Source organism: Heliangelus exortis, chromosome 1 (genome assembly GCF_036169615.1).
Source record: "Heliangelus exortis chromosome 1, bHelExo1.hap1, whole genome shotgun sequence".
NCBI lineage: Eukaryota > Metazoa > Chordata > Aves > Apodiformes > Trochilidae > Heliangelus > Heliangelus exortis.
The window spans coordinates 453821-479932 of NC_092422.1; the positions used below are offsets into that span (position 1 = coordinate 453821).

Consider the following 26112-nt stretch of genomic DNA (forward strand, 5'->3'; position numbering starts at 1 on the left):
CAAGCGGGAGGTGGATATCACAGTGGGCTGCCTGCTGTTTTAGCAAGTGTCTCGGCACGTGTTTTCCCTTTACTTTTGCAGGCGCCACGCAAAACCATGCGTTGAGGAGCGGTCGGAGAAGGTGAGATGGTTGCGGGCTGGCTCATCCAGAGATTTTACGTCGACTCAGTTAAGTGTTTCCCTTTGTTTTTGCAGGTGCTGCGCGTGCCACCTTTGGAGGGGGAGGAGCGCTGGAGGTGAGACGGGATGGTAACGAGGAGGCTCGATCTCGCAAGCAGAAGAGTAATTTTGTGTCTCCTGGTATTTCAGGTGCCAGAAGCGATGGTGGCCATAACGTGTGGAAGGAGGAGGTGAGCAGGGCAAGTCGGGGGTTATGAGGAGCGTGTGGAAGGGGTTGGTATTTAGCTGACGTCCAGTTTCTGGTGGCACTGCCGTTTGTTATTGCAGATGACGAGGAGGAACTTTGGTGGTTTGGGGAAGATTGCCGTCAGCCGATGCGGGTTACTTTTCTGTCCGGTGCTTCAGAGCCCCAGATCTTTGAAAGGTAAGAGAAAGGGAGGATGGTTGGGGAGGGTCTGTGTAGAGGGGTCAAGGTTAGGAATCGCAGGGTCGGGTTTTAAAGTTACTGTAGGGGAGCGGGTTGTCCAGCCGCGGTGCCCTTTGGGTGGTTGATGGGAGCTTGTCCCTCCCTGGCATGATGCTAGCAAGTTCCAGGAACTGAATGAGCATTGGAGGTGAGGTGGTGCTCAGTGGAGGGCTTGTGGAGCTAGTGTCTTGTCTCAGGCACAACAATAGTTTTGTGGCTTTTAGGTGCTCTGAATGACAACGCCTACAGCATCCAACTCTGGAAAGCGTGGGTGAGTGGGACCCCGCAGGGCTCTTTTGTGCAGCTGGGTCATTTGGAAGGGAATGGGGCTGGCTGATGCTGGACTTATTGCTGGATATTCTGATAGGTGTTTGGTGTTGTGGTTATGTGTGTGGGGTTTTTCGGTTTCTTTGTTTGGTTTGGGTTTTTTTTTTGTTTTTGTTTTGTGGTGTGATGCTTAATTTTTTTTAAATTAACCAGGTGGCAAAGGGGAACCTTGCAAGTTGAGGATTATCCCGGGCCGCTCCTGTCTATTTTCCTGGCTAACCACGACTTTGGAGAGCCAGTCCTCTGAAAGATAAGTTGGGGGAGTAGTGGTGTAGAGGGGTCAAGGCTGGTGGGAGTTGTGGAAGGGGTTTTGAAGTTAGTGGAGGGGAGCGGGCCATCTGGGAGCAACCTCCTTTGGTCAGGTTGAAGGAAGCGGGTTAATTTCTGATGCGATGCCAGTGTGGGCAGGGCAGCTTCAGCCTTGGTGTGTGGTGGCGTGTAGTTTGTGTCATATGTCTTAGAGCCTTTTCAGGCCTTGATGTCTTCTTGGAGCAAGTCCCGCATCTTGGGCATTATCCCCCGGCAGGCCTTTACTCATTAGCACAGTACTAGTGAGGAGCATCTTTTTCTTGCATGACAAATTTGAAGCATAGATAGGTCTTTCATCGGGGAAGCTTCCTGATGGTCATCTCCTGAAACATCATCGTCAATTGCATCAGCATCATCTCTGGTTGTGGATTTTCCCAGAATGGGACTTTGATCTCCGCATCCTTGGATTCCCAGGTGTTCAAGCCCGGGTTCTTTGGCATCCCTTGACTCAGCCCCTCGTTTTGCTGTTGCATCGCCGTAGGTCTTCTTGCCGAACAGTCTTGGATGCCAGAGATGTTCTTCTTGCTTGGTGTTCTTCTCTTCAGATTAAATCTTACGATTTGCAGGGCTGTGTCTTGAATTGGTCTGTTTGTCTTGCAGCTACTCTTCCCAGGGTTGTAGGGTCAGGGTTTCTTGGAAGAGCCCTAAAGAGCTAAATTGCAGATCAGTCTTGACTTGGAAGTTCCTCGATTGTCATTTACCGAAACAACATTGTCAACTGCATCAGCATCTGGACTCGTTCCCCGCGTCCTTGCGTCCTCAAGTCTTGAAGGCAGCTTCTCGGGCATCCGTCGTTTCATTCCCTCGCTTTGCAGACGCGTCGCTCTAGGTCTTATTTCCCTTATTGTCTTGGATTCCAGTGTCCCTCTTCTTGCTGCGAGTTTTATCTTGAGGTCAAGTCTTGTGACTCACACGGCTGTGTCTCGGGTCAGTCTGTTCGTGTGAGTGTTTGGTTTGGAGCTGCCCTGCCTGCCGTGTAGGTTCAGGGGCCACAGGAAGCACCACAACCTGACCGACTCGGTGTTGAGCGGCGGTGCGGTAACTTGCGTAATCCTGTTTTTCAGATCTTGCAAGTAAAGGATGAGCAAGAAACGGATGGAGGAGGAGACAAGGGAACCGTCCGAAGGTTAGTCAGGGTGTGGAGTTGGTGGGAACGTGTCTCTTAGCTACCAGACCGCATTATGGTTTGTTGTCATTTTGAAGGCAGAAGCGGTGAGCGAAGCGGGATACGGGCACCGGAGGTGGCTGCGGCAAGGTGAGCAAAGGCTGGTGGGCTGGAGGAGCAGTTATTCTCAGGTGTTGTTTTATTGGTTGGTCACGAACATTCCTTGTTGTTTGTGGTTTTTTTCAGGTGCACTCCTAACCTCATTTTGGCACCCCAAAGAGATGGCAGGCAGATGGGTGAGAGGCGGAGGTAAAGGAGCAGGAGATGGACGTCGCGGTGGCCTGGGCGTTGTTGGGGGGCAATATCTCAGCGTGTGCCTTTTGCTTTGACTTTTGCAGGTGTCACACGCAGTGCCGGAGTGACAAAGCCACGTCTTGAGGAACAGTTGGAGAAGGTGAGATGTCTGTGGGCTGGGTCAGCCATGTATTAACATCAACTCTGTTAAAGGTTTCCCTTATGTTTCAGGTGCTGTGCATGCCACCTTTGGAACCAGGTGAGCATTGAAGGTGAGCTGGGGTGGTAGAGAGTGGGTTCATGGAGCTGGTGAGTACTGATCAGCAGAACAGTAACTCTTTCTCTTGGTCTTTTAGGTGCCCAAAGCAGTGGTGGACACAGCATTCAACTCTGGATTGAGGAGGTGAGTGGAACTGGGTGGGGCCCTTTTGAGGCGGTGGGTGTAGTATAAGCGGTTGTTGATGGCTGAAGCGCACCTTATTGGTGACACCGTTTCCGATTTTCCTTTCTTTCTGATTGCAGGGGATGAAGAGAAACGTGCCCGTCAGATAGTGTGGTGTTTTGCTGGACATAGATCCAAAACCACCATCCCTCAGGAAGATAAGTTGAGGGACTGAACTGAAGTGCTGAGGTTGGGAGTTGTTGCAGAAGGGATTTGGAAGTTTTCTGAGCAAAGGCTGGTGTGGGCTGCCTGTTGATTGGGGCAATACCTCAGCATGCGGGTTTTGCTTTGACTTTTGCAGGTGCCACACAAAGCCACGTATTGAGCAGTTGGAGAAGGTGAGATGGTTGCGGGCTGGCTCGTCCAGAGATTTTACTTCAGCTCGGTTAAGGGTTTCCCTTTGTTTTTGCAGGTGCTGCGCTTGCCACCTTTGGAGCCAGAAGAGCGCTGGAGGTGAGACGGGATGGTAACGAGGAGGCTTGATCTGACAAGCAGAATAGGAATTGTGTCTCCTGGTGTTTCAGGTGCCAGAAGCGATGGTGGCCATAACGTGTGGAAGGAGGAGGTGAGCAGGGCAAGTCGGGGGTTATGAGGAGCGTGTGGAAGGGGTTGGTATTTAGCTGACGTCCAGTTTCTGGTGGCACTGCCGTTTGTTATTGCAGATGATGAGGAGGAACTTTGGTGGTTTGGGGAAGATTGCCGTCAGCCGATGCGGGTTACTTTTCTGTCCGGTGCTTCAGAGCCCCAGATCTTTGAAAGGTAAGAGAAAGGGAGGATGGTTGGGGAGGGTCTGTGTAGAGGGGTCAAGGTTAGGAATCGCAGGGTCGGGTTTTAAAGTTACTGTAGGGGAGCGGGTTGTCCAGCCGCGGTGCCCTTTGGGTGGTTGATGGGAGCTTGTCCCTCCCTGGCATGATGCTAGCAAGTTCCAGGAACTGAATGAGCGTTGGAGGTGAGGTGGTAGTGCAGGGCTTGTGGAGCTAGTGTCTTCTCTCAAGCAGAACAATAGTTTTGTGGCTTTTAGGTGCCCTGAATGACGACGCCTACAGCATCCAACTCTGGAAAGCGTGGTCGAGTGGGACTTTGCAGGGCTCTTCTGCAAAGCTGGGACATTTGGAAGGGAATGGGGCTGGCTGATGCTGGACTTATTGCTGAATATTCTGGTAGGTGTTTTGGTGTTGTGGTTATGTGTGTGGAGTTTTTTTCTTTGCTTGTTTTGGTGTGACTTTTTTTTTTTTTTTAATGCAGGTGGCAAAGGGGAACCTTGCAAGTTGAGGATTATCCTAGGCTGCTCCTGTCTATTTTCCTGGCTAACCACGACTTTGGAGAGCCAGTCCTCTGAAAGATAAGTTGAGGGACCAGTGGTGTAGAGGGGTCAAGGCTGGTGGGAGTTGTGTAGGGGAGAGGGCAGTCTGGGAGCAGCCTCCTTTGGTCAGATGAAGGAAGTGGGTTAATTTCTGATGTGATGCCAGTGTGGGCAGGGCAGCTCCAGCCTTGGTGTGTGGTGGCGTGTAGTTTGTGTTGTATGTGTTTGTCTTAAAGCTTCCTCAGGTCTTGATGTCCTCTCGGAGCAGGTCACACATCTTGACCATCATCCCTGCAAGGCCTTTACTCATCAGCACAGTCCTAGTCAGCAGCAGCATCTTCTTGTGTGACAAGTTTGAAGTGTTGATAGGTCTTGATTCTGGGAAGCTTCCTGATGGTCATCTTCTGAAACATCATTGCCACCTGCATCAGCATCATCTCTGGTCATGGATTTTCCCAGAGTGGGACTTTATTCCCCACATCCTCGTGTCATCAGGTCTTGAAGCCCGGGTTCTTTGGCATCCCTTGATTCAGCCCCTCGTTTTGCAGTTGCATTGCTGTAGGTCGTCTTACCCAACAGTCTTGGATCCCAGAGATATTCTTTTTGCTTGGTGTTCTCTTGAGATCACGTCTCGTGATTTGCAGGGCTGTGTCTGGAGTTGGTCTGAGTGTTTGGCTTGGAGCTGCTCTTCCCAGAGTTTGCTGGAAGAGTCATAACTGAATAGTTCATCTATTGAGCAGTATTCCAGTGACTTGTGTATCACTGTTTTTCAGATCCCATGTGACAAGGATGTACATGAACGAGCAGGAGGAGAGAAGAGCACCAGCCAAAGGTTAGTCAGTGTTGGGTGTTGGAGCGAAGGTCCCTCTCCTGGCTACCTGACCCCATTATGGTTTGTTTGTCCTTTTGCAGGTGAGAGCAGCCAAGGAAGCAGAATATCTGTTCCCGAGGTGGCTCTGGCAAGGTGAGCAAAGGTCAGAAGTCTGCTGACTTCTGATCAGCAGAACAGGAACTGTTTCTCTTGGTGTTTCAGGCGCCCCAAGCAATGGTGGCGATAGCGTTCAACTCTGGAACGAGAAGGTGCACGGTATACCATGGGGCTCCCTTGAGGAGGTGAGTGCAGCAGAAGTACCATGTGTTGGCTTAGGTGGGACTTGTGCCAGCGCTGTTTGTGATCTGTGGGTTGTGTTTTTTCCTTTTTTACGTATAGGGGATGAAGAGGAACCGTGTGACTGGAAGCGTATCTCAGTTAAACAATGTGGTTTTCATTACTGACCGTGGCTTTGTGTTGCTCTTGCTCTTGAAGATAAGTTGAGGGCCCAGGGGTGGGTGGGGAGGGGCTGAGCAGAGGAGTCGAGGTTGGGAATTGCAGGTGGTGTTTTGAAGTTAGTGTAGGGGAGAGGGTTGTCTGGGAGCAGCCCCCTTTGGGTGGGTGAAGGGAACAGGTTACTTTTCAGCATGATTCCAGCATGGGCAGGGCAGCTCCAGCCTTGGTGTGTGGGGCTGTGTGTTTTATGTTGTCAGTCTTGGTTGTCTTAGAGCTTCGTCAGGCCTTGATGGTCCTCCGTGTCCTCACGGAGCGAGTCCTTCATCTTGGGCATCCTCCCTGCAAAGCCTTTCCTGATCAGCACAGTGCCGATCAGCAGCGTGTTATTCCGTACAACGAGTCTAAATTGCAGATCGGTCTCTTGACTTGAAAGTTTCTTGAAGATCGTCTTTAGCAATGTCATTCTCAATTGCGTTGTCATCTGATCTCTCTCCATCCAGTTTCCCTGAGGGGGACTCGGTCCCCGCATCCTTGCATCCCCAGCCCTTGAAGGCAGCTTCTCGGGCATCTGTCGCTTCATTCCCTCGCTTTGCAGATGGATCTCTGTAGGTCTTATTGCCCAAAAGTCTTGGATTCCAGAGTCCCTCACAGGACAAGTAATATTGAACATCATCCCCATGGTGTTGAACACATTTAGTCATATCTGGATCCTTCTTTTTTTGCATCTTGCAAATTTCTTGATAGGCATCTTTTGTAATCTTCTTTATGAACGAATGAGCATCTCTGGTCATAAATTTTCCACATTTGCAACCTTGTCTCTGCATCCTTAGGTCTTGATGCTAGTCTTCTTGTACATCTGATATGTTATTTTGAAGAGTAATTATTGTAACAGGAAGTGTTCTATGACACTTGATGTCACCATGGGGCCTCCTTGCCTCACCCTTGCATCCCTGTAGATCTTCTTGGCCAACTTCTTGGAGCCCAGAGTAATTCTTGTTGGGAGTTTTCTATTAATGTTTAATCTTGTAGTTTGCAGTGGGGTGTCTTGGGTTGGTCTGTGTTTGTGTGTTTGGCCTGGGGCTGCTCTGCCCAGATTGTAGAGTTGGGGATACTGAAGAGCCATAAGGGTCTCTGGTGATGTTTGCCTTGAGTTTTTAGGCCACAATTTTACAGCGATCTTAGGTGGAGCAGCCATAGTCAGGCTGGGTGGGCAGTTGCTTTGATGGTGATGAAGGTGATGGGACCTTCATGAGAGTGCAGGAGATTGACCCTCTCAGTAGTTAATAGTTGTATGTGTATGGGTTTAAAGTTTTGGGGCTGTGTTTATTAATGGCATGAGGGTAGTAGTACACTAGATGGGTTTCCTAACTAGGATTGAGATGTCTGGAATTGTTTGTCCATTGTTCAGCATTTCAGTGACTTGTGTAACACTTTCTTTCAGATGCAAAGGACAAATATGCGCTTGTAAGAAGAAATGAAGGAGCAGAGTGCAGTCAGGTCAGTCAGTGTGTAGTGCTGGAGGGATTGTGCTTCTGGTAGCTACCTGATTACCTTCAAAATGACTTAAACACACACTGTAGAAGCAGTAAGCGAAGTGGGATAGTCACTGAAGGTGACTGGGGTGAGGTGAGTGATGACTAGTGGGACCAAAGAGCAGTTATTTTTCGGGTGTGTTGTTGAAGTTAGAAGCATCAGTTGATGTTTATAGGTTCTATTGTAGTCACCGTGTGACAATAAGAAAATTGCAGAGGCTGGATATGCAAATTGCCAAGGTAAAGGAGTAGGAGATGGGGATTGTTGCAGGCAGGGTGCTGTTTGAGGCAGCATCTTGGTACATTCCTTTTGTTTTTTGCAAATATTGTAAGCAGGCTCACTGGGACAAAGCTGCTGACTATAGCAAGTAGTCCGAGGTAAGGTCAGTGTCAAAGAGCAGAGAATAATGTGGCTACTCTGTGAAGCAGTTACTTTTTCGCATGAACTTTAGGCCACTTTTGGGACTGGATGAGCATTTGAGGTGAGCTGGGGTAGTAGTGAGGATGAACATGGAGCTGGTGACTCCCTTCAAGTATAACTGTCATTTTGTCTCTTGATGTAGCTTGGGTTCTACAAACAATGACAGATGCAGTATCTGGCACTGAATGGGTACAGAGCAGGTGAGGAAAAGCCCATGGTGCTAATCACAGAATTACCTCTATTAGAAAAGACCTTCAAGATCATTAGAGTCCAACCATTAACCCAACACTGACAAGAACTTAAGCCATATCCCTAAGTGCTATTTCTATATGACTTGGGGGGTGTCTTTAGGGATGATGAGTACTTCAAGGGATGGTGAAGGAGGTTGAAGCAGAAGAGGTTTGCCAACCCATAGGATTCTTTCAGATGCTTCCTGCTGGCACTCTGCTTTTTTTTTTTTTTTTTTTTTTTTTTTTGATGAAGACGAGCCTGGTGACTGCAGAAATATACCAGTTACCTGATGTGCCTTTTCTTGAGGAAGGAATCTGATCCCTGGCCTGCTGCAAGCTAAGCTGGGAGACCAGGAACAACTGCCCTTCAGCATGAATATTGATAGAAGATGGGAAGAGAGAGTCCAAAACAGAAATGCCTCTCATTCAAAGATGTTGCATTTTGGAAACTCCCCATCAGAGCAGATCCCAAAAGAGTCTGCGGAAGTCACCGGCAACAAGACTCTTTCCTCCTCCTTCAAAAAAAGAGAAAGTCATTCTCAAGATGGAAGCACAGCACATCTTTCTCAAGTTGATGGTGTTTCTGGCTTTGTGGGTCACAATTGCAGCAGTTGAGATGATGAAAATGCATTCCTCTGCACATTTTGGTACATCCAGATGTATTAACAAATCAGAGAGTCCTTTTTGGTAAGTTTATATACTGCAGCAGTGGGGATTTGTTTGACTCCTGCAGTTTTACCCTCCCTTCTCTCCATCATCCTTCAAAAATTAAAGCCAAAGAGTTATCACAGACTTTTTTTGTATCATAAATGTAACAAAAACAGTTGTGTAAAGTACAAACTGCATTGTTTAGACACTAACAGCCCCTGCTAACATGCTTTAGATCTCGTATTACCTAGTTTAGCTAATTATCTATTCTAAATCTTTGAACAGAGAGACAGCTGGATGCTGCAGGTATCTTTTGCTGGTGTTTTGATGGAGTGCTCTGAAGTACTTTGTTTCTGTCTCCCTCTAAATGGGGTATTTCCCTGGGGGTTTGGTAGCATCTCCTTTGGGCAGCTCTCCCTCCCGGTTGTGTAACACACAAAAAATACCTGGTCAAATTATCCCTGTGTTTGAGATAGAAAATGTAATGGTATCAGTGAACAGTTGTACAAGTTACATGAATGCAGAAAGGAAGTGAAATACTTGCCTATAGAAGTATTTAAATAGGATATGTATAAACATGTGGACACCTCATGAGCAGATGGTGAATTTATTTTTTTATTTTCAGGAGTCATTTTTTACTTTCAGCTTTGTCTAAGCAGGATGCAGCGCCACTACTGCGGCAGCGTGTGTGTAGGTGTCTCTCGTGATACAAGTAGAGGCAGCCATACAGGGTTCTCTACCCCAGCAGTGGAATAAGGAAGGATGGAAGCTTTTTCTGCCCCCAGCAAGAGCGTTGCTTTGATGTTACGAATGTAATGACAAATCCTGCCTAATAGTCTTCAGAGATGTGTTTTAAGCACTGGAGTTACAGTGGGGAGGGGTAAAGGGCTGTGAGGGCTGTCAGGGTGTATGGTAGAGGTGAGGGGGGAGTGTGGGACCAGGAGGGACGGGGGATATTTTGCTCCAGGGATTCTGTGTGAGTGTATCAAAGCTGATGTATAGGTCAAAGCAGATATTAGATGTGTAAATGGGTATTTAAATGCTTGCTGGCTTGCTGACAGACACCAGTCCTCCAGCAACTGGAAACAGCATGTGAAGCAGCCAAACAAACTCTCTATTTTGGACCTTTACAAACCGGATGTTCCCCATTACTCAGCTGCACTCTATGTTCTTTTTTTGTCCTCGTGTAACCAGAAGGAGCCAGACAGTCAGCTGCTCACTGTTCTCTGTAGTGAAATGAGGCAACCACGTGCCACTAATTGCCAGGTAGTGGGCATGAGCTTGTGTTAAACCCACCTGTGCCTGATTACAGCAGGCCCCAACTGCGCACGAGCAGGATTAGGGGGCCAATAAAAGGTGAGGCCTGGAGCACAATCTCACTCAGCTCATTCCTGAGCAAGCCAGGAGATAGAGCTACTGCTCTGGAATCAGCTAACCTGAGCCAGGCTCGGAAACCCTGAGGGCAATAAACTCAGAGCACTATTCGTGAGTTTCTGCTGAAACGCCTGTTTGGACCTCGGAGGGCCGTGCCCTAAGAGAGGTTCGTCTTGCAACAGTTCTCTCTTTTGATCCTCCAGCAACAAGGTAAGGTGGGGCTTAATGGATAAGAGGTAATGGAGAAATTCTGATTGGACATAAGTTCATTTTTCACCATGTGGACAGTAAAAGATTGGAATGGTCTCCCAGGAGAAGCGGTAGATTCCTCCCGTTGTAGAAAGTGTTAAGACATCGAATCCATAGTATTAAGTAGAGGGATGGACCAGATGGTCTTTGAGGGCCCCTTCCAACACGAGTGATTAAATGAATCTATGAAGTAAGAGAGAAAATTGACAGGTTTTGGCGAAGATCAGAGGATCTCCCAGATGGTGTGTTTCTACGCTCAGGGGACATTGGGGGCTCTTAAATTTTTAACTTTCAGTTTGTCCGATTTCCGGAGATTCATTAGTAGTTTTTCGTTAAAAAGACGGCCAACTTCCGGTAACAAAATGGCCGGCTTCCGGAGACTCATTTGTAGTTTTCCGCTAAAAAGATGGCCGACTTCCGGTAACAAGACGGCCAACTTCCGGAGACTCATTTGTAGTTTTCCGGTAAAAAGATGGCCGACTTCCGGTAGCAGAATAGCCGACTTCCGGAGACTCATTTGTAGTTTTCCGGTAAAAAGACGGCGGACTTCCGGTAACAAAATGGCCGACTTCCGGAAACTCATTTGTAGTTTTCCGGTAAAAAGATGGCCGACTTCCGGTAACAAAATGGCCGACTTCCGGTGACTCATTTGTAGTTTTTCGGTAAAAAGATGGCCAACTTCCGGTGACAAGATGGCCGACTTCCGGAGACTCATTTGTAGTTTTTCGGTAAAAAGATGGCCGACTTCCGGTGACAAGATGGCCGACTTCCGGAGACTCATTTGTAGTTTTTCGGTAAAAAGATGGCCGACTTCCGGTGACAAGATGGCCGACTTCCGGAGACTCATTTGTAGTTTTTCGCTCAAAAGATGCCCGACTGCCCGTCAATGGTTTTGTATCTTCTTATATTCAGTGCGTGGCAGCGTGTATTGCGGTGTTCAATTCTTAGCAGTCATCGGATTGTTTCGTTTTTGGAGACAGCGCATCTGACACGTAGGACCAATCGTAACCCTGTTATGTGAGGTAACAAGGGAAAAGTGTGAGTTTGCAGAAGTGAACAGCAGGCTGATTTGGAATTAACAGAAGAGGCTTAACAAAAGGTTTTGGATTTATGATCCTCACAAATAAGAAGAGATTTCAAACAAATCTCTAAACGGGTTACACAGAACTTGGAGCCCAGAGGAAAAAATTACCAGAAGCAGAAAACAACTCCACTTAGAGAGTTATCAGTGTTATAAATTACTGACTCAATATTCTGTTAATAGTTTAATTTAATTAATAAAATTGCAATAAGCAAAACAGCGTTGGGTGCGTGGGGAGTCTCCGCTCCACTCACACACATGCCTTAAAGTTTAATCTTTTATCTTACATTCCATACCTTAATACATATTCATAACTATTCTAGTACATATTCATGACTGTTCTAGGAATAGGCTGGATTATGTTTATTAGTTCTTGGGAGAAGCAGGCCTTCAAAGGCACATGCCCGCTTTATCTCTGGGGATCTTTTTGACCCCCATCTGGTGGTCGTTGGATGAAGTCAACGTCTGCCTCAGTTTCCCCTCTCGTTACCCTTCGATTCCGCACATGCGCTCCTTCGCTCTTTCCTGTGCAACGCTCTGCAGTCAGCAGTAAAACCACCTTAAATTGCAACGCTATGTGGTGAGCAGAAAAATCAGCTTAGATTAGCACAACAGGATGTACATTGTAGTGTTTTCAGGGCACAGAAACTGTGGATGTCTTGTTTCTTGTTCCCTTAAGCTTTGTAGTTACGCAAAGAACAGTTATATTTCATTTTAACGAATTCCTATGTTTGCATATTTCACAATGTTGAAGACAGATATATTATTAGTACTCTCAAAGTTGGGTTAGCAAACACTTTATAATTATTTAACATGAATTCACAAACACATCTACTACATTAGCACATTTTTGGGCTGCGCTAGAACGAGAACAACTCACAGTAGGATATAAAGTGGCTCTGTCTGCCATAATTCCTATCATGCAATGGGTCAAATATATTCAAGATAGAGCCAAAGTGGGAGGCTATGGTGTGGCTGCCTTCCACTAGCAGCTAGCCACTGCCCCCCATGAATAATCAAGAAGTAAACCCTGATTTTGCACTCAAAAACGAATCTTTAATGAGGTTTGGAAAAAACTTGGATCTATTAACTCATCCTGAGACGGAGCACATTTGGTTTACTGGGAGATCAGCTAAGTATGTAGGAGGAAAAAGGTTTGTGAAAGCAGTACCTTACCCTCCCCATTCTGAGAAATTTTTTTCAAACCACGAGAGAGTGCAAAAGCAGCCAATATACCGAACTGCCCGGGCAGATATTTTAGGTAACCACCAGTAACATGTCTAGGGGAGATAGTTTAGGCAGCCCTACGATCTGCGACTTGAGCCCCAGCCAGGCCCCGGTTTCGGTCGTTACGGGGCGTAAGACCGGACGTTTTCATGTTAAGAAAAGCGCAAGTCCTTTGGACTAGCGGCAACGGGATACTCGAAAAACTGGACCCTTTCTGGCGTCCTCACCTACAAAAGGACGCACCGTGTAGGATTTCCCAACTGCTGGGAAGGGTTCTCCGTGTCCTCGTAACAACCAGGGCTCCCCAGCAACCACAGATCCAGGGAAAGTCGAATCATTACGGCAATCGGCGACACGTCTTTCTTACTCTTTATCGCTGCGTCTGTATAGTAACAATTACATGAGCTGGTGTGTTTTGCTTTGACTTTGCTATCGCACTTCAGTTTTGTTGTTTGTTTCTGCACTTGTTCTCTTATAATTTAATACATCAGTAAATATAAACTAACTTCTTTATTTGGGTGCCTGTGTCTTTTGCGCTGACCCCACCCATCTGGCAAAGTATCATATTAAGTAGCAGATCTATATAGACCTCAGGACAGTCTCAACTGTCCTTGAAATCTAGTGAAACCGATGCCACATGAAACACCAAGGACAGACTAATAGAAAAGCAGCGCAGCAAGCCCCTCCCCCCTCGAGAGCCAGACAAGTCCACAGGACACAGAGACGGCAAAATGAAAGGTGAATTTCAGGAATTAGAGTTCCATATAGAGACCAGGAAGCAAACGGATCAATTTATTTCGAGATGGCAGCAAACCGTCAGAACTTCAGGTTCAGATGAAACAACCAGTGAAATCAAAGGCACATGCAGCAGAGCCAAGAGACCAATCACCCTGGGGTAAGATGCATTTTAAAGAAACCCTTTATAAAACGGGACGGGTGCACATCATGCAGAAAGGTAGCGAGGTATTAAAAGGCAGAGACAAAATACACCAACTCTGGGGCAGAGGGAGAGTATGAACTCCGCTTTACTGCCAGGGGCAAAGACCACATCCAGCCACACCCAGGGTCCTCTCCGAGGAAGCGTTCAGAAAGGGATGGGGGTCCGGTCTCCCCCTCAAGACTCTGCCAGAGGGTCTTCCTGGACTCTTCTTCAACATTATTGCCCATCAGAGCCCTCTCATTCAGGGCACCGCTCCTTTCGAGACCATCCTCACGCCGCCCCACACCCTTCGATCTCTGCGGTGCTCTTTTTAGCTCTCTTACTGAGACAGAATCCTTCTTCAGGCTCTCTTTGCACCCCAGAACCCTTCCTTCATTTGTTGTGATCTTAGACATCTGTTCAGTCCCTCAGCCCCCGAGGACATCCGTACATCAACTGGACACATACGGTTTTCCCTCGTGTCCCAGAGCCGCCTTTTACCTCTCTCACAGCACCCTTCTCTCACCACCACACCTCCGGAGGCCAACCTCACGCCCCCTGTCGGCGTCCCACAGCCACCTTCCGGCTCCGTTGCGCATTTTACTCCTTTTTCGCTCCACGAGAAGCTCTTCTGACTCCGTCTGTCATTCGGTTCCCAACATCCCAGGGTCGCCTGTACTCTATTAAAATCCCCTCCAGACTGCTGCTTGTGCCCCTCAGCTTTCTTCAGTGTCTTCGATCCAAAAATGACCCCTCTAACAGAATACTGCCTTCCAGCTTGCCTTTAGTGCACTTTTAGCTTTGTTGCAGAGCTCTCACCCCTCTGAGTCTTTCAGGAGACTTTGTGAGTCCATATCTGTGACCCACCCCACTTGTTCTTTCCTCTTTTCTGTCTAATACAAGCCTCCAATGACCTTTACTCTGTTAAGGTTCCCTTTGGGTTGAATTCTTACCTGGTCATGTCGCTGAAGTAACAAGGAGAGAGAAAAAAACCCAAATTCCTCAGCCGGCATCACGGAGTTTCTCTGCTTGTCCCGCAAACTGAAGAAAGAGGAGAAAACTGACTGCTTCTCCTCTGGCTGCTTTTATACCTCGTGGTAATCGCCACCTCCCCTTTCCCAGGGGATTGTGGGAAAAGCTGTGGGCGGTGCCTGTGGTATATAAGCCGCAGCCTTTGGCTAGGGGCTTCAGTCAGCTCTTGAGCTTCTCTGAGGTCAGAGCTCTCCTACTCCTGGAGCTGACTGCAGCTGTTGAGCTGTCTGGGCTGTTTGAGAAGACTCTTTAAGGTAAGAACTTTAAAACCACCGTAAGTTAGAGCTCTTTATAGCAAGAATATGCTTGCATGCAAATTTTTTTTTTTCTATTTGTTAGGTTTTTTTTTTTCTACTTATTACTTTTTTTTTTTTTTTTTTTTTTTTTTTTTTTTTTTTTTTTTTTTTTAATGGAGTTGTTGAAGAGGAACCTTAAAACTGCAGGAACATGCTAGTCAGACAGCGTGATTTCTTTGCTGGACATAAATTTAGACCCGCAGCCCTCTGAAAGCTAAGTACAGGAACTTGGTTGCAGAGGGGCTGAGGCTTGGAGTTGCAGGAGGGATTTTGAAGATGGCATCTGGGAGAGGGCTGTCTACAATTAGCCCCCTTTGAGTGGGTGAACAGAGCACGTTAGTTTCCAGCACAATGCTAGGGTGGGCAGGGCAGCTCCAGCCTTGGTGTGTGGGGTTGTGTATCTTGTGTTGTTTGTCTTTGTCTTAGAGCTTCCTCCGGTCTTGATGGTCTTCTCTGTGTCCTCACAGAGCAAGTCTCGCATCTTGGGCATCATCCCTGCAAAGCCTTTCCTGATCAGCACGGTACTGATCAGCAGCGTGTTATTCTGCACAATGAGTTTAAATTGCAGATCGGTCTCTTGACTTGGAAGTTTCTTGATGGTCGTCTTCCGCAATGTCGTTCTCAATTGCATTGTCATCTGATCTCTGTCCATCCAGTTTCCCTGAGGGGGACTCGGTCCCCGCATCCTTGCATCCCCAGCCCTTGAAGGCAGCTTCTCGGGCATCTGTCGCTTCATTCCCTCGCTTTGCAGATGGATCTCTGTAGGTCTTATTGCCCAAAAGTCTTGGATTCCAGAGTCCCTCACAGGACAAGTAATATTGAACATCATCCCCATGGTGTTGAACACATTTAGTCATATCTGGATCCTTCTTTTTTTGCATCCTTGCATCCTCAGGTCTTGAAGGCGGCATCTCGGGCATCCATCGCTTTGTTCCCTCGCTTTGCAGACGCATCGCTGTAGGTCTTATTGCCCAAAAGTCTTGGATTCCAGAGTCCCTGTTCTTGCTGCGAGTTTTATCTCGAGCTCAAGTCTTGTGACTCACATGGCTGTGTCTCGGGTCAGTCTGTGCCTGTGAGTGTTTGGCTTGGAGCTGCCCTGCCTGCTGGGTAGGATCAGGGGCCACAGAAGCACCACAACCTGACCGACTCGGTGTTGAGCGGCGGTGCGGTAACTTGCGTAATCCTGTTTTTCATATCCCGCAAGTCAAGGATGAGCGAGAAACGGATGGAGGAGGAGACAAGGGAACCAGCTGAAGGTTAGTCAGGGTGTGCAGTTGGCGGCAAGCTGCCTCCCTTGGCTACCTGACCACATTACGGTTTGTTGTCATTTTGAAGGCGGAAGCGGCGAGCGAAGCGGGATACGGACACCAGAGGTGGCTGTGGCAAGGTGAGCGATGGCCGGTGGGCTGGAGGAGCAGTTATTCTCAGGTGTTGTATTATTGGTTGGTCATGAGCATCCTTTGTTGTTTTGTGGGTTTTTTTTTGTTTTTCAGGTGCCCTCCTAACCTCATCGTGGTACCCCAAAGAGATGGCAGGCAGATGGGCGAGGGGCAAAGGTAATGGAGCAGGAGATAGATGTCACAGTGGCCTGAGTGTTGCTGGAGGCAATATCTCAGCGTGTGCCTTTTGCCTTGACTTTTGCAGGTGTCACACACAGTGCCGGAGTGACAAAGCCACGTCTTGAGGAACAGTTGGAGAAGGTGAGATGGCTGTGTGCAGAGTTGTTCACGTGTTTTATATCAACTCGGTTAAATGTTTCCTCTTTTTTTGCAGGCGGTGTGCCTCCTACTGTTGAGAACAGATGACTCTTAAAGGTGAGGTGGTACAGGGGGGGTTCATGGAGCTCGTGATGATCAATCATCAGAACAGTAACTCTCTCTTGTTCTTTTTAGGTGACCAAAGCAGTGGTGTAGACAGGATTGAACTCTGGATCAAGAAGGGGAGAAGAATGCTGTGGGACTCTTCTGAGGCCTCTTTTTTTGTAGTGTAAGTGTTTGGAGACAGCTGAAGCGGTCCTAACTGGTGACATGGATTCTGATTTTTTCCTTTTTTTTTTCTGATTGCAGATGGTGAACAGGAATGTGTGTACTGAAGGAACGTGCCTGTCACGGAGTGGTGTTTGCCGCTGGACATAGATTCCGAACCCCAGCTCTCGGAAAGATAAGTCGAGGGACTGAATTGGTGGGGGGTTGAGGTTGGGAGTTGCCGGAGGGATTTTGAAGTTTGCTTTCTGGGAGAGGGCTGTCTAGGAGTAGCCCCCTTTGCGTGGATAAGCGGAGCCAGTTAGTTTCCAGCACTAGTGTGGGCAGGGCAGCTCCGGCCTTGGTGTCTGGGGTTGTGTGTTTTGTGTTGTCCGTCTTTGTCTCAGCGCTTCCTCAGGCCTTGATGGTCTTCTGTGTGTCCTCACAGAACAAGTCCTGCGTCTTGGGCACCATCCCTGGAAAGCATTTCCTGGTCAGCAGCATCTTTTTCTTGTGTGACAGATGTAAACCATAGATAGGTCTTTCATCTTGGAAGTTTCTTGATGGTCATCTTCTGAAACATCATTGCCACCTGCATCAGCATCTCTGGTCTTAGATTTTCCCAGAGTGGGAATCGATCCACACGTCCTTGTGTCCTCAGGTCTTGAAGTCCATGTTTTTTGGCATCCATCGCTTCATCTCCTAGCTTCGCAGTCACATCGCCGTAGGTCTTCTTGCCAAGCAGTCTTGGATGCCGGAGACATGCTTCTTGCTTGGTGGTCTCTTGACATAGTCTCATGGTTTGCAGGGTTGTGTCTTGAGTTTGTGTTTGGGTTGGAGCTGCCCTGCCTGGCGTTGTAGGGTCAGGGTTTGTTGGAAGAGCCCTAAGGGAATATTCCAGCTGTTGAGCAGCATTTCAGTGACTTGCATAATACTGTTTTTCAGATGCTGTGTGACAAAGACGAGCAGAAAAAGGCTGGAGGAGGCGAGAAAGATGCCACCTGAAGGTTAGTCAGTGTTTGGTGTTGGTGGGGAGGTGCTTTCAATATTTATTAGAATCCCTGAGATTAGTTTGATTTATTTCTTACAGATGCAGAAGTCCAGGACGTGGAACAAAAAGCAAAGCAGGTGGGTAGCTGAATGTCATAGCAAGGCTTGGTAAAGTCTGTCACAGGGCAGGTGGATGTAGTTGCTCTGAGCAGCATTAATGGATTTTTTTTTTTTTTTTTTTTTTTTTTTTAGGTTGCAAAGCTGTGTAGAGCAGGCAGTTCATCTCAATGGGACATGACATTTGGAAGGTGAGCACTGTGAAATTGCCTGCTGGAAGTGTTAAATGTTATGAGTAGTATTGAAGTAAAAAACATTACCTGTGTATTTTTTCAGGTGGTGCCTCGGTATCCAGTTCAGACTAACATGCCTGAGGGGCATCTGGCGAAGGATTAAGGTAAAGGAGATTGGGCAATTCTCTGGGAGGGTTTTGTTGGAAGCAGCAGTATATTACAAATTGCCTTGCTCTTTTCAGGTGCCCTGTAGAGCCATTGAGGTGTCAGGAAGTACACCCATCAACTGCTTAAGAAGGTGAGATGCTAGTAAGCTCTTTCAGTAAGATCGAAGTCCTTGACCACTCGCTAAAGCATTTGCCTTGTTTTTTTTTTTTTTTTGCAGATGCTGTCCTGGCCATTGTTGGACTTGGCTGAGCATTTGAGGTGAGGTGAGGTGGAGTGGTGGGAATGACGAGGATCATTTTACGGAGCAGAACAGTAATTTTGTCTCTTGGTCTTCTAGGTGACAGAAGCACGGTGTCTCCGATGAGCGTGTCGTCCGAGGAGGGCGTGCTGTGGGACAGTCGGTGCCGGTAGACAGGACGCCCTAGGATTCTGCACGGTTTACAGAGAACCGTCTTCGGGGAGACCATCCGAACCTGCACCTTTTCGTCTAGCAAACTGTGTTTCCACGGCAGTGCTATGTTGTATTTCATCTGTGCCTCCTTCAGGGTTTCAGTCTCAAAGCCCATCAGGTAACAAATGTGTTGTTCTGGTGTTTGGTTTTGTAGGGCTCTGTATCTGCTGTTTGGCAGTATACTGACTTTGTACTGTAGGTTTCCAGATATACATTGTATGTGTGATTTAGTTCTCAGTGCCTTGCAATGCTTTGTAATTGAATTGCCATGACTTTGTGGCCACGTGCCACAAAGGTGCTAGGTTCTGTGTCTTCAGTCCCTCCTTGTATTTTCTGTATTTACTGCATTGTACAGTATGGTTCATGTTGGTGTCGCGCCGTACTTGACCTGGTGTCGCGCCGTACTTGACCTGGTGTCGCGCCGTACTTGACCTGGTGTCGCGCCGTACTTGACCTGGTGTCGCGCCGTACTTGACCTGGTGTCGCGCCGTACTTGACCTGGTGTCGTGCCGTACTTGACCTGGTGTCGTGCCGTACTTGACCTGGTGTCGCGCCGTACTTGACCTGGTGTTGCGCCGTACTTGACCTGGTGTCTGAGTTGTTACTCTATTTTTTTTACTCAAGTGCACCAAAATAGGCTGTATTACTGTCTGTGGTTCCATTGGTGTTTTCCATGTGTGGTTGTATTGTTCTGTGAAGCCTTATGTGTGTGTTAGCGTGGCTTTGTTACAGCATGTTGTACTGTATTAGATTACAGTGCCCTATATTTGAGTGCTTATTTGAGTTTTTATTGCACTGTATTGCTATGTAATGTAATGGCGTTTGAATCTGTAGTGCACTACATTTGCCTGTATGGGACTGTATGAGTGTGCCAGTGAGCCTATAGCATTGTAGGGGACTAGGTACACGACCCGGTGTTGCAATGTACGTGAAGGATTGATTTTGCATAGCTTTTTATTTGAATATATACTTGTACTGCCTTACTTCATTGTTTGACTTTTACAGCCCTACTTTAGAGTGGTAAATTTAGTCTGTAGTGGCTTTTGTTTGACTTTGAGATGCCTTGCAGTTTAATCTTAATTTGAGTCTGTGCTGAAATTGAGTTATGTAGTTGTAGTACTTGATGGAGTCATTGAAGTATTTGCCTGTAAGTAGTCTGTAATGCAGACTTAAGCAGAAGTCTGTAATGCCTTCTTTGTCTGTCTTTGTGTATAGTCCTGAATATTTGTTTACCTCCCCGCTGGACTCTGTACTTGAATACGTACTGTATTTTCAATAACGGTTTTTGACTGCATTGTGAGTGTACTCGTGTGTGTAATGTGATGGAACTGGCTGTAATTGACCGAGTATGGCATTGTAACAATCTAGTGGTACGCATTGCCACTGCATGTGTATTGATTTGTAATGATGTATGTGTATTGCCTTGAAACCAACTGTGTACTGCCTTGTAGTGATGTACTTGAAGCTTGGACCTGGGTGTGGGTAGCCTTGGACCTGGGTGTGGGTAGCCTTGGACCTGCCTTGTACCTGTGTGTTGCCTCGTACCTGTGTGTGTGTTGCCTCGTACCTGTGTGTGTGTTGCCTCGTACCTGTGTGTGTGTTGCCTCGTACCTGTGTGTGTGTTGCCTCGTACCTGTGTGTGTGTTGCCTCGTACCTGTGTGTGTGTTGCCTCGTACCTGTGTGTGTGTTGCCTCGTACCTGTGTGTGTGTTGCCTCGTACCTGTGTTACCTGTGTGTGTGTAGTGCTGTACTTGTATTGCCTTAATTGAGTGTCTGTTTCTTTGTACTGATGTACTTATATTGCCTTATACCTGAAAGTGTATTGCCTTGTATTGAAATGTGAATTGCCTTGTGTTGAAATGTGAATTGCCTTGTGTTGAAATGTGAATTGCCTTGTGTTGAAATGTGAATTGCCTTGTGTTGAAATGTGAATTGCCTTGTGTTGAAATGTGAATTGCCTTGTGTTGAAAAGTGTATTGCCTTGTGTTGAAAAGTGTATTGCCTTGTGCTGAAAAGTGTATTGCCTTGTGCTGAAAAGTGTATTGCCTTGTGCTGAAAAGTGTATTGCCTTGTGCTGAAAAGTGTATTGCCTTGTGCTGAAAAGTGTATTGCCTTGTGCTGAAAAGTGTATTGCCTTGTGCTGAAAAGTGTATTGCCTTGTGCTGAAAAGTGTATTGCCTTGTGCTGAAAAGTGTATTGCCTTGTGCTGAAAAGTGTATTGCCTTGTGCTGAAAAGTGTATTGCCTTGTGCTGAAAAGTGTATTGCCTTGTGCTGAAAAGTGTATTGCCTTGTGCTGAAAAGTGTATTGCCTTGTAATTTTTTTATTTTTTAAATGTAGTTCTTAGTCATTTATTGTGCTATAGTGGTAGCTGCAGGTTCTTGCAGGGTAGATGGCTTGGTTTTTGTGGGCTAGCTTGCTTGTATCATAGTGATTTAGGTGTAGCCTGTGCTTGTACATTGTATGTTGAGGTAACCATTGTTTCCTTTTCAGGTACTTAAAAAAAATACTTAGAATAAAAAAGCCCCAGCTGGGGGATTTTTTTTTCGCTCCCCCGGCTGGGGTTTTTTTTTCCCGGGTCCCGGTCGGTCTGCGAGGCGATGTTCATCGCCTATGTTTGGATGCAGAAAGGCCTGGGACCTGGGTTTTGGCAGGCAGGATGATTTAGGAGGCTTCCAGGAGCACAGCTCCTGAGGAGCACGGTGGATGAAGGGTGTAGGCGGATAGAAGCAGTGAAACTAGAGCTGGTAGCTGAGAGCTGGTAGTGGCTTGTGCAGCAGTGGAATGAGGGCCGAGGAATTTTGTTGGCAGTGTTGTGTAATAATAATAGGCTTGGGGGGTAGGTGTTGTCTGTGTTGTATATGTGGAGGTAACCATTGTTTCCTTTTCAGGTACTTAAAAAAAAATACTTAGAATAAAAAAGCCCCAGCTGGGGGATTTTTTTTCGCTCCCCCGGCTGGGGTTTTTTTTCCCGGGTCCCGGTCGGTCTGCGAGGCGATGTTCATCGCCTATGTTTGGATGCAGAAAGGCCTGGGACCTGGGTTTTGGCAGGCAGGATGATTTAGGAGGCTTCCAGGAGCACAGCTCCTGAGGAGCACGGTGGATGAAGGGTGTAGGCGGATAGAAGCAGTGAAACTAGAGCTGGTAGCTGAGAGCTGGTAGTGGCTTGTGCAGCAGTGGAATGAGGGCCGAGGAATTTTGTTGGCAGTGTTGTGTAATAATAATAATAGGCTTGGGGGGTAGGTGTTGTCTGTGTTGTATATGTGGAGGTAACCACTGTTTCCTTTTCAGGTACTTAAAAAAAAATACTTAGAATAAAAAAGCCCCAGCTGGGGGATTTTTTTTTCGCTCCCCCGGCTGGGGTTTTTTTTCCCGGGTCCCGGTCGGTCTGCGAGGCGATGTTCATCGCCTATGTTTGGATGCAGAAAGGCCTGGGACCTGGGTTTTGGCAGGCAGGATGATTTAGGAGGCCTCCCGGAGCACAGCTCCGGGGGAGCATTGTGGATTCATGGCAGAAGTGAGTACCAACAATAGTAAAATGTAATTGGGATCTTTGCAGGAGAGGACGGCATAGTTGTGTCAGAGGGGTAGTTTGGAGAATTGAAAGGCAACACTGAGATAGTAAGCCAGGCAGATGTTGTGAAGGGTCCTTAGTTATTTCTGTAAGTCACTTGTTTAGAGAAGGGGATTCTAAAGATATATTAGGTGTGTGGAACAAATTTGAGCTAGTATATAAAGGCATTTTTTCTGGTTTTGTGTACTGTGTCATTTCCTCGGTTAGGTACCAATAAAACTCAAATAAGTCTGTGTTTTGCCATGCTGTGTCTCGTGTCATTGTTTCCTTGGTTAGGTATCAATAAAACTTGAATAAATCTGTGTTTTGCTATGCAATGTCTCGTGTCATTGTATCCTTGGTTAGGGACCAATAAAACTTGAATAAAGCTGTGTTTTGCCTTGCTGTGTCTCGTGTCATTGTTATCTCAGTTAGGGACCAATAAAACTTGAATAAAGCTGTGTTTTGCTTTGCTGTGTCCTGTCTCATTGTTATCTCAGTTAGGGACCAATAAAACTTGAATAAAGCTGTGTTTTGCTTTGCTGTGTCCTGTCTCATTATTTCTTAAGGTAGGTTTTGTATGTTGTCTCTTTGTAGTGACTGGATTGGCTGTGTATGTCTGTGTTGGTGTGTCTGTGTCTGCCTGTGTCAAATTCTATTTGTCTGTCTCTTCTGTCTTGAGTTGGCCAACTCATTCTCTACTGTCGACTTTGTTCCTGTGTCTCCCTCTTCTACTGTCTGTTCATGTCTTCTACTGTCTTTCTCTTTCTCTCTTCTATTGTCTTTAATCTACTGTCATTCTCTCTTCTATTTTGTCTTTCTCCTTGTCTTTTTCTCTTCTACTTTTCTCTGTTTCTCTTCTACTTTTCTCTGTTTCTCTTCTACTTTTCTCTGTTTCTCTTCTACTTTTCTCTGTTTCTCTTCTACTTTTCTCTGTTTCTCTTCTACTTTTCTCTGTTTCTCTTCTACTTTTCTCTGTTTCTCTTCTACTTTTCTCTGTTTCTCTTCACTTTTCTCTGTTTCTCTTTACTTTTCTCTGTTTCTCTTTACTTTTCTCTGTTTCTCTTTACTTTTCTCTGTTTCTCTTTACTTTTCTCTGTTTCTCTTTACTTTCTCTGTTTCTCTTTACTTTCTCTGTTTCTCTTTACTTTCTCTGTTTCTCTTTACTTTCTCTGTTTCTCTTTACTTTCTCTGTTTCTCTTTACTTTCTCTGTTTCTCTTTACTTTCTCTGTTTCTCTTTACTTTCTCTGTTTCTCTTTACTTTCTCTGTTTCTCTTTACTTTCTCTGTTTCTCTTTACTTTCTCTGTTTCTCTTTACTTTCTCTGTTTCTCTTTACTTTCTCTGTTTCTCTTTACTTTCTCTGTTTCTCTTTACTTTCTCTGTTTCTCTTTACTTTCTCTGTTTCTCTTTACTTTCTCTGTTTCTCTTTACTTTCTCTGTTTCTCTTTACTTTCTCTGTTTCTCTTTACTTTCTCTGTTTCTCTTTACTTTCTCTGTTTCTCTTTACTTTCTCTGTTTCTCTTTACTTTCTCTGTTTCTCTTTACTTTCTCTGTTTCTCTTTACTTTCTCTGTTTCTCTTTACTTTCTCTGTTTCTCTTTACTTTCTCTGTTTCTCTTTACTTTCTCTGTTTCTCTTTACTTTCTCTGTTTCTCTTTACTTTCTCTGTTTCTCTTTACTTTCTCTGTTTCTCTTTACTTTCTCTGTTTCTCTTTACTTTCTCTGTTTCTCTTTACTTTCTCTGTTTCTCTTTACTTTCTCTGTTTCTCTTTACTTTCTCTGTTTCTCTTTACTTTCTCTGTTTCTCTTTACTTTCTCTGTTTCTCTTTACTTTCTCTGTTTCTCTTTACTTTCTCTGTTTCTCTTTACTTTCTCTGTTTCTCTTTACTTTCTCTGTTTCTCTTTACTTTCTCTGTTTCTCTTTACTTTCTCTGTTTCTCTTTAAACTTGTCACAAATTTAGTGACAAGTTTTAAAATTTAAATTAAATAAATTAAATAATTTAATTTAAAAAAAAACCCCACCAGCCCCTTGGGAGGAAAAAAAAAAAAAAAAATATTTAAAAAAAAAAAAAAAAAAAAATAATTTTTTTTCCTCCCAAGGGGCTGCTGGGGGTGCACCGGACATATTATTTTTAATTTTTTATATACTAGTATATAGGGAAATTAGCATAAATTAGCATAACCCCACCCCCTCACCACGCACCACATAGCCCATCCCACCCACCTCCCCCTCCCACCCCTAGCCCATCCCAGCCCCCGACCACACCCCCTCCCACCCCTAGCCCCTCCCGACCCCGCCCCCTCCCACCCCTAGCCCCTCCCACCCCGAGACCCCGCCCCATCCCACCCCTAGCCCCGCCCCCACCCCCTCCCACCCCTAGCCCCTCCCACCCCCCGACCCCACCCCCTCGCACCCCTAGCCCCTCCCACCCCCCACCCCCACCCCCTCCCACCCCTAGCCCCTCCCACCCCCCGACCCCACCCCCTCCCACCCCTAGCCCCTCCCACGCCCCGACCCCGCCCCCTCCCACCCCTAGCCCCTCCCACCCCCTGACCCCGCCCCCTGCCACACCCCTAACCACACCCCCTACCACACCCCCAACCCTAGCCACGCCCCTAACCCCGCCCCCCGCCACACCCCTAACCCCGCCCCCTACCACACCCCCAACCCTGGCCGCACCCATAACCCCACCCCCTGACACACCCCCAACCCTAACCCCACCCCCTACCACACCCCCCACCCCCGGCCACGCCCCCCACGCCCGGCCACGCCCCTAACCGAGCCCCCTACCACACCCCCAACCCTACCCACGCCCCTAACCCCGCCTCCTACCACAACCCTAACCCCACCCCCGGCCACACCCCTAACCATAGCCACACCCCCAACCCTAGCCACGCCCCTAACCCCACACCCATAACCCCGCCCCCTACCACACCCCCAACCCTGGCCGCACCCATAACCCCACCCCCTGACACACCCCCAACCCTAACCCCACCCCCTACCACACCCCCCACCCCCGGCCACGCCCCCCACGCCCGGCCACGCCCCTAACCGAGCCCCCTACCACACCCCCAACCCTACCCACGCCCCTAACCCCGCCTCCTACCACAACCCTAACCCCACCCCCGGCCACACCCCTAACCATAGCCACACCCCCAACCCTAGCCACGCCCCTAACCCCACACCCATAACCCCGCCCCCTACCACACCCCTAACCCCACCGACAGCCACGCCCATTAGGGTTAGGGTTAGGGGTTAGGGTTAGGGGTTAGGGTTAGGGGTTAGGGTTAGGGGTTAGGGTTAGGGGTTAGGGTTAGGGTTAGGGTTAGGGTTAGGGTTAGGGTTAGGGTTAGGGTTAGGGTTAGGGTTAGGGTTAGGGTTAGGGTTAGGGTTAGGGTTAGGGTTAGGGTTAGGGTTAGGGTTAGGGTTAGGGTTAGGGTTAGGGTTAGGGTTAGGGTTAGGGTTAGGGTTAGGGTTAGGGTTAGGGTTAGGGTTAGGGTTAGGGTTAGGGTTAGGGTTAGGGTTAGGGTTAGGGTTAGGGTTAGGGTTAGGGTTAGGGTTAGGGTTAGGGTTAGGGTTAGGGTTAGGGTTAGGGTTAGGGTTAGGGTTAGGGTTAGGGTTAGGGTTAGGGTTAGGGTTAGGGTTAGGGTTAGGGTTAGGGTTAGGGTTAGGGTTAGGGTTAGGGTTAGGGTTAGGGTTAGGGTTAGGGTTAGGGTTAGGGTTAGGGTTAGGGTTAGGGTTAGGGTTAGGGTTAGGGTTAGGGTTAGGGTTAGGGTTAGGGTTAGGGTTAGGGTTAGGGTTAGGGTTAGGGTTAGGGTTAGGGTTAGGGTTAGGGTTAGGGTTAGGGTTAGGGTTAGGGTTAGGGTTAGGGTTAGGGTTAGGGTTAGGGTTAGGGTTAGGGTTAGGGTTAGGGTTAGGGTTAGGGTTAGGGTTAGGGTTAGGGTTAGGGTTAGGGTTAGGGTTAGGGTTAGGGTTAGGGTTAGGGTTAGGGTTAGGGTTAGGGTTAGGGTTAGGGTTAGGGTTAGGGTTAGGGTTAGGGTTAGGGTTAGGGTTA

The 26112-nt window shown here is 47.3% G+C and overlaps 2 long non-coding RNA genes across 2 annotated transcripts; both read left to right on the forward strand.

The window, feature by feature from the left end:
- Positions 1 to 15819: 15819 nt before the first annotated feature.
- On the forward strand, positions 15820 to 16356 carry LOC139791782 (uncharacterized). Its single transcript, XR_011724007.1, has 4 exons — positions 15820 to 15898; positions 15978 to 16029; positions 16136 to 16198; positions 16287 to 16356. It is a non-coding gene; the product is annotated as an uncharacterized lncRNA (long non-coding RNA).
- Positions 16357 to 17855: 1499 nt separating this feature from the next.
- On the forward strand, positions 17856 to 18313 carry LOC139791783 (uncharacterized). Its single transcript, XR_011724008.1, has 4 exons — positions 17856 to 17901; positions 17987 to 18047; positions 18126 to 18181; positions 18269 to 18313. It is a non-coding gene; the product is annotated as an uncharacterized lncRNA (long non-coding RNA).
- Positions 18314 to 26112: the final 7799 nt, after the last annotated feature.